Source organism: Crocodylus siamensis, chromosome 15 (assembly GCF_052110815.1).
Source record: "Crocodylus siamensis isolate JL-2025a chromosome 15, ASM5211081v1, whole genome shotgun sequence".
NCBI classification, from domain to species: domain Eukaryota; kingdom Metazoa; phylum Chordata; order Crocodylia; family Crocodylidae; genus Crocodylus; species Crocodylus siamensis.
The window spans coordinates 40,983,613-40,993,169 of NC_143409.1; the positions used below are offsets into that span (position 1 = coordinate 40,983,613).

General features: G+C 57.9%; 1 long non-coding RNA gene and 1 pseudogene across 1 annotated transcript; one reads left to right on the plus strand and one right to left on the minus strand.

Moving 5' to 3' along the window:
* LOC149852441 (uncharacterized) overlaps positions 1–1,224 on the minus strand; it is a 1,523-nt pseudogene extending 299 nt beyond the window's left edge.
* A 561-nt stretch (positions 1,225–1,785) lies between these two features.
* LOC149852442 (uncharacterized) lies at positions 1,786–7,256 on the plus strand. The gene is made up of 4 exons (XR_016439308.1): positions 1,786–4,049; positions 4,365–6,754; positions 6,849–6,933; positions 7,119–7,256. It is a non-coding gene; the product is annotated as an uncharacterized LOC149852442 (long non-coding RNA).
* The last annotated feature ends 2,301 nt before the right edge of the window (positions 7,257–9,557 follow it).

Below are 9,557 nucleotides of genomic sequence, written 5' to 3' on the forward strand. Positions count from 1 at the left end.
CCCGGGCTCCCATGAGCCAGGCCAGGGAGCCCAAGTCCACATTTCCTCCACACAGCACGATGCAGCTGTCCCTCGCCTCCGGTGCATCTCCTGGGATCCCAGGGAGAGCATGGCTGCCACCCCTACCCAGCAGCTTCATCCTCTCCCGCACCAGCTGTGTGGCCTCCTGCAGGGCAGAGACAGACAAATGACTGATTACCCTGACTGCTGGTACCCACCCCCTCCACCCCCCACTTTGAGTTAAGCGTTCAGGGTAGGGGTCGGCTCTCACTCTCTTCTGAATTGCCCCAGGCAGGCACAGACCACCTCTGCTAATGTGAGGCTGCGGGCACTAGGCAAGATGCTTTCATGCTGCTCCCAGGGCACTGTAGGCTCCTGGGAGCAGCAGACGCTTGCTGGGCGTGGGAGAGGAGGTGGCAGTGCATGCTCACTGTGATCTCATCCTCTGTGATGGTCAGCATGTCATCCACCAGGTCCCTGGTGGTGGTGGCTCCAATGCTGGTTTGAATGCTGTCTACGATGGGGGTTGGGGGTTTGTTCCCTGCTCACCTTTGACCGGTAGCAGCTGTCTGCGTTGCCGTGCTTAACAACAATCAGACGTCTGGTCTCAAAAGCCTGTGCCCTGGAAAAGCCAGGAGGAATGCTCTTCTATGCTTCAGCCCCCACATTTTCCAGTGGTGCCCCTCACTCTTGACCCACAGCCCCCCCTATTTCTCACTGTGTCCCTCACACCCAACCCTCAGGACCTCATATATTTTTCAGTGGTGCCCCTCGCTCCTGACTCTTGGCCCTGCTCGGGCCCAGCAGAAACTCACACTATTCCTGTCCTGCACTCCTCTTGCACAAACCCCACCTCTGCCGATGCCCCCCAGTCCCACCCCCAGCTCCTTGAGCCCTGTGGCCTGGCCTGCTCTGCCCCAGAGACCCCTCGGTCCTGTTTTAGCTCTGCTCCCCTCACAACTGCCCTGGCCCTGCAGCCTTCGGCACTCGGCTCCGGGACAGGCGTGCCCCTCTCGGGAAGGTCCTCACACAGACAGCAGCTCCTCAAAGACCCCCGGCTGGAGCCTGGAGATGTTTCCTGACCCCTTGCTTGCGGAGAGGAGACAAAACCCTGCTGAGTGGCAACTTGCCCAATTTCTAACCAGAAAAAAATCTCTTCTCAGTTGGGACATAGTGTGACGCGTGGTGAGGGTGGGACTGTGGTGAGTGTTTTGTGAGGACCATTGTGGTGATTTGTCTGTGGTGATTTGTCAGCTTTTGGGGGGAAATATACTTCTGTGGGAAACTGGGTTGTTGCTCTCCCTCCCCCCAACTTCTTGTGCAAGTCTGTGGAAATATGGTGACACTTCTGTGGAAAATGGTGGGGTGAGAGGCAAAGTGTGTGCTGAGATGGTGCCTTCATTCGACGGGGGAGATTATGCACTGGTGATTCAGGACAGTTTTCTGGCCAGGTGTGCAAGGAGGGGATTCAGTCACGGTGAGTGGAAAGTTGGGGATTTGTTTCTGTGAAAAGTGGAGACTTTGTGGGCTCCTGAAGGAACTTGGTGTGGAAACGTGTGTGGGGATAGGTGCTGGTTGTGGGCAGGGTGTGAGTTGCACGGAGCAGGGTGGGTGGTGGGAGGCGGGGTAGGAGCTGGGGGTGAAGGAAGTGTGGAAATGCGGGGGGGGCAGACTGTTGAGGTGTTCGCTCGGTAAAGGGGGGGAGGGGCAGGATGGTGGCTTTGGCGGGCGAAGGAGCAGGAAAGGGGGCGGGGCCAAGCTGGGCGGGAAGCGCGGTGGTGACGACCCCAGCCGCCCTCGGGCACAGCCCGGTCCTTTCCTCACCCCGGTCCCGCGTTCCCCTTCGCGTCAATCCCGGAGTGGGCTGAAGGAAAGGGGTCCCGCTCGGGGTCACCTAGTCCACCTCCTGCTCTCTTCACACAAACCATCCTGCCCGCACGAGGGCTCGCCTCGCCAGCTCCGCCACGAGCGCTGCGCCCTGCCCAGCCCCGCCGCCGTAAGGCACCACCGCCCTGCGGCAGGCACGCGGCACCGCGCGGGTGTCCTGTGGGAAACTGAATTATTGCTCCCCCCCTCCCCAAATTGTTGTTCAAGTCTGTGGAAATATGGTGACACTTCTGTGGAAAACGGTGGGGTGAGACGCAAAGTGCGTGGTGAGCCCACACGCTCGAGGGGCGCGGGCTGGGCGGCTTGAGCCGATTGGCGCAAGCATTTCCCTCCCCGCCAATCAGGAGACGGCAGGAGGAAGAGTTGAGCGCCCTGCTTTGGAGATAAGGTGACAAAGTGGCGCTGAGGGGGACTGACGCCCCCGAGCTTTCCTATTGGTCCCCCCTCGCGGGCGGGGCCTCCAGCAGGGATAAAAGGCCGCGTGCCGAAAACACGGGCGATATCGGCGACGGACGACGGCGGGGGGCAGAGAAGAGCTGGTAGAGCAGGCCAGCGGGGGGGAGCGGTAACCCCGGAAGCGCCCTGAAGAGACGGGAGCGGCGGATCCCTGCCACAGCAGGGAAGACGGGCTGAGAAGAGCTGGTAGAGCTGGCCAGCGGGGGGGGAGCGGTAACCCCAGAAGCGCCCTGAAGAGACAGCGGTGCCTGCCCCGCCGCGGCACGAGCGGTAACCTCGGAAGCGGCTTGAAGAGGCCGCGCCCGGCCGAGGTGAGGCGGAGCTTCCTGCAGCTGCTCTGTCAGAGTAGGGGGGAGTGAGGGGGGGCAGCATATGGGCTGCTGTTGGGGACCTACGGCCCCTCTGCAGGCCCGGGGGCGTGTCAGGCTGTGGGGAGTGACGTCCCGAGCCACGTGGGTGCTGCGCGGCTCGTAGTGCCTGTCAAGCACCGGTGACCCGGGGCGCGGGCAGCGGTCGGGCTTGCACGTCTCCGTGCCTTGCCTGAAGGCGTCATTCGGGGGGCGGCGGGCGAGGTCCCAGGGCCTCGGCCGCAGTGCTTCCCTTAAGGCGTCCTTCGGGGGGCGGAGGCTCAGGTCCGTAGCCATTTCCGGTGCGCCCATACGGTGTCATTTGGGGGGGCAGCGGGCAGAGTGGGTTTGTCTCTGCCCGTGGTTCCGTCTTAAGGCATTGTTCGGGTGAGCAGCGGGGAGGGCCGGAGGGCCCCCGCAGTCCTCTCTCAAGGTGTCATTCGGGTGGGCAGCGGCATTGTCCGTAGGCCCCCGCTGTGCTCCCTTAAGGTGCCATTTGGGTTGGCGGCGGGTAAGGTCCAAGTCTTTGGAGTGTCTTCCTTAAGGCGCCTTTTGGGCGAGGCAGCGGGCAAGGTCCGGAGGGCTCTGCCCGCGGCCCCTCCTTAAGGCGGCTTTTGGGGCTGCAGTAGGCAAGGGCCGGGAGGTCTCCGCTGTCTGCTCTCGGGGTCATCTTGCCGAGCTGCGGTGTGGTGCTGCCCTGCTCGCAAAGGGGTCAAGCACTGACAGTCTGTCACCCCCCAAGCCCGGGCTAGGTGTGGTGCTGCCTAGCTCTATGGGCGGTCAAGCACTGACGGTCACTTGAGGGGACTTGTGCCCTCGCAAGGCCGTCGGGGAGCAGGGCCCATTGGTTGCTACCAAAACAGAGAAGCAGAGAAGACAACAGAAAAGCAGGCATGAGCTGCCTGGTATTTTAATGGACTAATAAAATTGCTGTGCCAGCCACCGCCTTGGTGCCTGGTGCCTTTCACCTCCAAGTTCATCCCTCCCTGCTGCGCTGTTTCTCCTTTCCTCTCCTGTCGTTTCACCTCCAAGTTTTCCCCATCTGCTGCTCCACTTTCATTTCGGCAGTGGTTCCCTTGAAACCATTGCATGCTGAGTGCCTCTGAGCTGGTCACCCAGGAGGCTGAATCCCTTGCTGAAAAGGGATTAGTGGCAGACATCGCTTGACTTGGCTCTCTGGGAGTCAAGTGTTGGAGACTGGACTGGCCACCTGAGGCTGCAGCCCCGAATCCTGCAAAGCAGGTCCCCTTTGGGGGTCCGTGCACGTCACCCCCGGAAGGACAAGCAGGCAAGATGGCAGATGAGAAGGAGCGAGCTGACTAAGAGGGAAGAAAATGAGGCCAGCATAACGAGGCAAAGGTAAGACAATTTCAACACAAAATGTCTGCTCCTTGGGCTCCACCACTAAGTGGTACACCCTGGGATTTGTGAGCTTTGGGGGCTTGGGATGGTGGGATTTCCTGGGCCCCTGCTCTGGGAGCAAGCTCCAGGTCTCTTGCCTTTATGATTACTCATCGGAGGCGATTTGGCAAAGTTGGCCAGAGGGATTGCCCCGGGAAGCAGGGAAAGTTGCAGGTTTCTGCAGCATGGGGGGGGGGGGGGGGGGAGAAGTTCAAGCTGCGGGACTCCTCCTCCGGCTCTCTTCGCTTACAGCCACTCTCGCTCTCCTTGCAGGCCTCGCAGCAACGGGAAGGAGAAGCGCATGGGCAAACAGCAGGGGAGAGGCGAGGTAGGAGAAAAGCCACTCAGAGAAACGGGGTGAGAAGGAAAGGGACTCTGGACAGAGCCACCTCCTTGCCTTTGGGTCTCGATCATGTCTTAGCCACATTTTGGCTTGACTGCGTGAGCCTTTGGGTGAGCTCCCTGTCACTCAGAAATGGGGCTCTGGCCTTGAACCTGTTGCACTTCAGCAGTGGGGTGGAAGGTGGACAGCCCTGTAAGCAAGGCGCGTGTCACCATTCCCTCGTTTGTAAAGGGCCGTGGATCTGGTTGGTGGGCTTGTGCAGCGCGGCTGCCCTGTAATCGGGGTCCAGCCCGGCTGCCAAAATAGACTGCCAATGGCGCAGCCTCCTGTAAGCGGGGAGCGTGCCGCCTCCTAACACGTGAGGACAGGCGATATCAACGTGCGTAGCGCTGGACATCCTGTAATTGGGAGTCCGAGTCCACTGCTGTTGCTAGCTGGTCGGAGACGTGCCCCTGTCAGCAGGGTGGGCGCAGCCTCCTGCTGCTGGCCGGAGAGAGACGGAGCGGCCTGCCACATTGTGCAGCAGCATGGCTTAGCAGACAGGAGCCGAGTCTTGCTGGTGACAGCAAACTCTTTACACCCTGGAGCCTGATGACCCTCCCATGGCTGGGTAGCCTCCTCTCTGATCCCTGTGTCCAGGCACCTGTCCCTCGTCCTGCATCAGTGCCTGATACACCACGTCTGGACCCCGGGGCCACCCTGTGCTGAGGGTGCAGGTCCCGTGCATCCTGTAGGAGGGCTAAGTTGTGCACAGCAGTGGACCACCCTGTAAGCAGGGTGCAGGTCTCAGTGTGCCTTTGGTGAGAGATCTTTCCTTTGGCTAACTGGGCCCTCCCTGTAAGCAGAGCTCTGGGCCTTTCCCTTTTCCCTTTTGCCCCTTGTGGGCAGCCTGGCTGGTGAGACGGACCGTACCCTGTAAGGAGGGTGTGAGTCCCATGTCTCTTGGTGGAGGGCTAGGTTGTGCAGAGCTGCGGACCTCCCTGTAAGCAGGGCAGAGGTCTCAATGTATCTATAGAGACAGCTCTGTCCTTTGGCTGGCTGTGGGCCCTCCCTGTAAGCAGGGCTGTGGGCCTTTCCCTTTTGCCTCTTGTGGGCAGCCTGGCTAGCCAGACGGGCCGTGCCCTGTAAGGAGGGTGCTGGTCTTTGCCGTCTTGCCCCCTGGGAGCGGAGGAGGATTTTGCAGCGTAAGGCTCGAGGACAAGTGGTTTGTGGCATGGAGCTCCTTTCTGGCCTGGGAACACTTTTTCCCCTGGCTGAGTGTGGCGAGTGAGGGACAGGAGCGCCTGGGAATGAAAGCATTTGTTATTTTCTTTTTGTTGTTAAAACCACTGCAGCGTATTTTATTTTCTTCCCAGTGCTGGAAAAGGGGCAAGATGCGACCTCGTAGCCTTCTCTTCCCACCTCCTAACCTAGGGGGTTAAGCACCGGTGTAGATTTCCATGACTTCTGGCTTTGGGGGGCATTAGGCCACCCCCCCAGGAATTTTGGGCACGTGACCTCCCTGTCTCTCAGGGTACAGGTCTTAGGCCCCCTCTTGGGTGGCCAGCATATACCTTTGGCCACTTGGTAGCTCACATGAAGAGTTCCTGCCATCCTTCCTGGGGGCAGGCTGTGTATTCCCTGCCCGAGTCCCTGGAGACGAATGCCCTGGCACTTGGCCAGCTGTTCTCCTGTGTCCCCGCCCCCGGCCTGCAGCCTGTAAGCAGGGTCCAGGTCTCCTTGGTTTTCTGGATCTGGTTCCAGTGGGTGAGGTTGGCCAGAGACAATACCCATGGGCTACAGGGAAGGCTGCAGTGCATTGGCACCCTGAGGCTTCGTGGCCTCCCTGTAACTCAGGTCCAGGTGTCTGCTCCTCTGTTCTGCTGCTCTTGCCACTATTGAGAGGGCCTCTCCCCACACCCTGTAAACAGGGCTGCGCCCCCACCTGCTCTGACTCTGGGGGAGGAGACTTCGTTTAGTTCTTTGGGCTCTGTGGCTTCGGTGACACAAGGCTGAAGTTGTGGTCCTTATATCCTCTGGGCACAGGGTAATTTTGACGCCTGATTGAGACTGCTTGAGGTACCTGTCAGCTGGCATTCAGGTCTTTGCAGGTTTTCTCTGGGCTTCACGCCCCAGCCGCCAGCTGTGTGCAGGGAGCACCGGCCCGTAAGCGGGGTTTTGGGTGTTTGTGGTCACCGTTCATGGTGCTGCCCTAGCAGCTCTGTCCAGAGTCCTGGCCCATCGCACTCGGCTTCTGGCTTGCCCAGATGTCTGTCTCCAAGCCCGCGGAGGTCTGCCTCCCCCATCTCCACGGAAAAAAGGACAGTGGCCACAGGTCCAGGTAAGGGTAAAAGAGGGAGAGAAGTTGGGGTCTGCAGATGCATCTTCCACCATGCTGACTTACATCCCATTTGTCTCGTTCCTTCTGCCCCTAGAGGGAGAAGCGGAGAAGATGACAAACAAATAGGAGTTAACTGATAACCAGGGCAGAAAACCATGTCAGGCAACCCAGAGGCAAAGGTAAGAGAGTTTCAGTGAAGACAGGGGGTATTCGTCATTTAGTTAACCGGAGGTATGTCAGAACCCTCTTGTTTTTAAAGGACATCATGCTTGAGTGTATAATGAGCACTGGGAGCTACAGTCTTCTAGCAGGGTGTGCCATTCATTGCCAGCTGACTCCACTTCTGTTTTGTGAACTATTGCAGGTCCCTGAAGGGCAGCTGGAGAAGAAGGAACGGAAGCAGCGGAAGAAAGCTCGGGAACAAGAAGTGTGGGTTGGGGTGGGCAGGAGGGTGGGGAATGTTTAATGTCTGCTTAGATAAGTACAGATGGAGACTGTTGAGTGCATCTCTACGCTTTCCAACACCCATTAGGAGCCAGCAGCCGCACGCTTCAAGTTGCACCACGTATACAGTCTTGGGTTGGCCCCAATTGTGTGTAAGGAGGTTGAGGTATTGTGTTAGTTGTGCGTATTGATATGGAGCAGGCAAGGGTTTTGCAGGTGGTTTGGCTTGGCCAGTTAAGCAGTGGATCAGAATAGATGTGGTTGAAGGCAGCGTGTAGGTTTTCCTTGGTCGGATTGTGGAGCGGTTCTCGGTGTCAGCGTAGAAATGCAGGTTTGTGCTCGGTTCGGTTTGTGGCTTGGCTGTAGCTTGCTTAGGCTGGAGCTTGTGGGGCCAGTTTTGAGGCTGTTTGTGGTGCAATTGGTTTGTGTCTGTAAGTTCAGGCTCCATGGGTGTTTGAAAGTGTTTAAACTCCAGCTCCATGGGGATGAAGATCTCATCCTCTGTCCAAAGGATCCTCAAGGTAGTTGGTGTGGTCAGTGTCAAACCAGTAGGAGCAAGTGGGCCTGAGATGTGCACAGTCAACAATAAATGGTCTAAAAAACTTTCCACCTTGTGGCCAGTGCTCTTCTACACGGAAAAGATTTGGTCGTTTTCCTCTCCTACTGGGATCTGGCTGAAGGAATAAACTTTTTCATTCTGTCCACCAATCTGATGTGTGTTCTTACTTGTTGAATGCAAATATTTCCCACTGGGTTTACAAATGGTAAAAGACTGTAATGTGGTTCCCAGTCATTGCTTTACAACTGTAAATGCACTGTAGTAAAATCGGTCCTGATTTATATAAAAGATTAAAAAATAAGGTACAGTAAAGGTGTGGTGCTTGGGTTATAACCTGAAATTCAACTTCCCCTTTTCTGAAAAGAAAAACATGGTCCCAATAAAAATAAAATGCTCAGGAAACTCGTGAGCTTCCTAGTGTGTTTCAGACCTCTGAATGCCTTTAGTACAAGTTGCTATTTCTGATGGCATGGTGTGGGGGCTTTTTCTCTAGTGGGCTGGGCCGTGGCAGGGGGCTGATGCACTTGTTGCCTCACAAGAAGAATGACTGTGTGGATCCCTAGTTGCCTCAAGATTTTCAGGAGTTCCTTAAGTCCAGCTATGGTCCCCCTTGGCTGTTTAATGTGGTGGCCGCAGGCTTTCAGCCATCTCTACCCAAGTCATCCCTGAGGGGCTGCTGAGTTTGGGGGAAGCCAAAGCTATTTCATACAGTTTTTAAAATTCCTTGTTAGTTGAAAACATAAATTATATTTTTAAATGTATTACTACTTTAAGTATTAGGGAAATATTAAGTCAGTGGCAGTCAGCACATTTCCCAGGCCCTTTTGCTGGAGGGAGAGCACGATATCTTAACCATTGTAACACCTGTGCACCTGACTAAGTAGGGGCTTGTGATTACTGAAGCGTACAAGATATAAATCTCTTCCTGTAGCACCTAGTATTTGAGCATCTTAAGCTGAAGCCCAAAGACAAGATGCTTCCTCCATGCCAGGGGGCTGGGACCGCCGCAGGGGCAGGCTCACGTGGTGGAGAAGAGCTGCAGAGGGATGAGCCCCAGGCCTGGCTGTGGTGGGGCGGGACGCGAGGGGCTGCAAGGTGAGTGTGCAGGCTTCTGCCCTGGCTGGTCCAATTCTGGTCCTCAGTGGCCCCCTTCCCCAGCTTGTCTGTCCCTGTGCCTGCAGCCCATGTCTTGCTGCTGCCCTGGATGCCCGGGTGGTCCCAGGGAGCTGTGGCAGGCAGGAGACTGCGGTCCCCACGGCACGGTTGCCCACAGGGCCCCTATTCTGAGGCTGGCAGTAGCTACACAATCAGCACCGGATTTCTCTTTTGTAGAGGAGAGAAGAAAATCCCATTGTTCATTAAAGTGCAAGAAATCCTTCAAAGCCCGGAGGCGAGACTGGGCCATAAAATACTCCAGCAGTGCTACCGGGGCAGGGGAGTGACCGCTCAGTGGAGAACGGGAAGGTGTGCAGAGATGGGTGTGAGAAGCACGTGTGCGTGCAGCAGCGCGCGGACACCACAGCCCAGCGCGAAGGGAGGGGGGCAGGGCTGTCTCCGGCCAGGGCGAAGGCTTTCCTCTAGCAGAGCGCCGATCCGTGCACCAAGCCGGCCGGGCGGTGAATGTCCCTCGCAGGTGGGTTGCGCCTCCGCCCCGGCATTCACCCCCAAGCCACTGCTCGGTGCCGCCGGCTCCGCATGGCAGCCCGTGGTGCAGGCGGAGACGGGCGCTGCTCCGCGCGTGCCGGGAGCCGGGGGCCTCCCGCCCGGCCGCCCGGGGCGGCGGCGTGCAGCAGGGCCCGT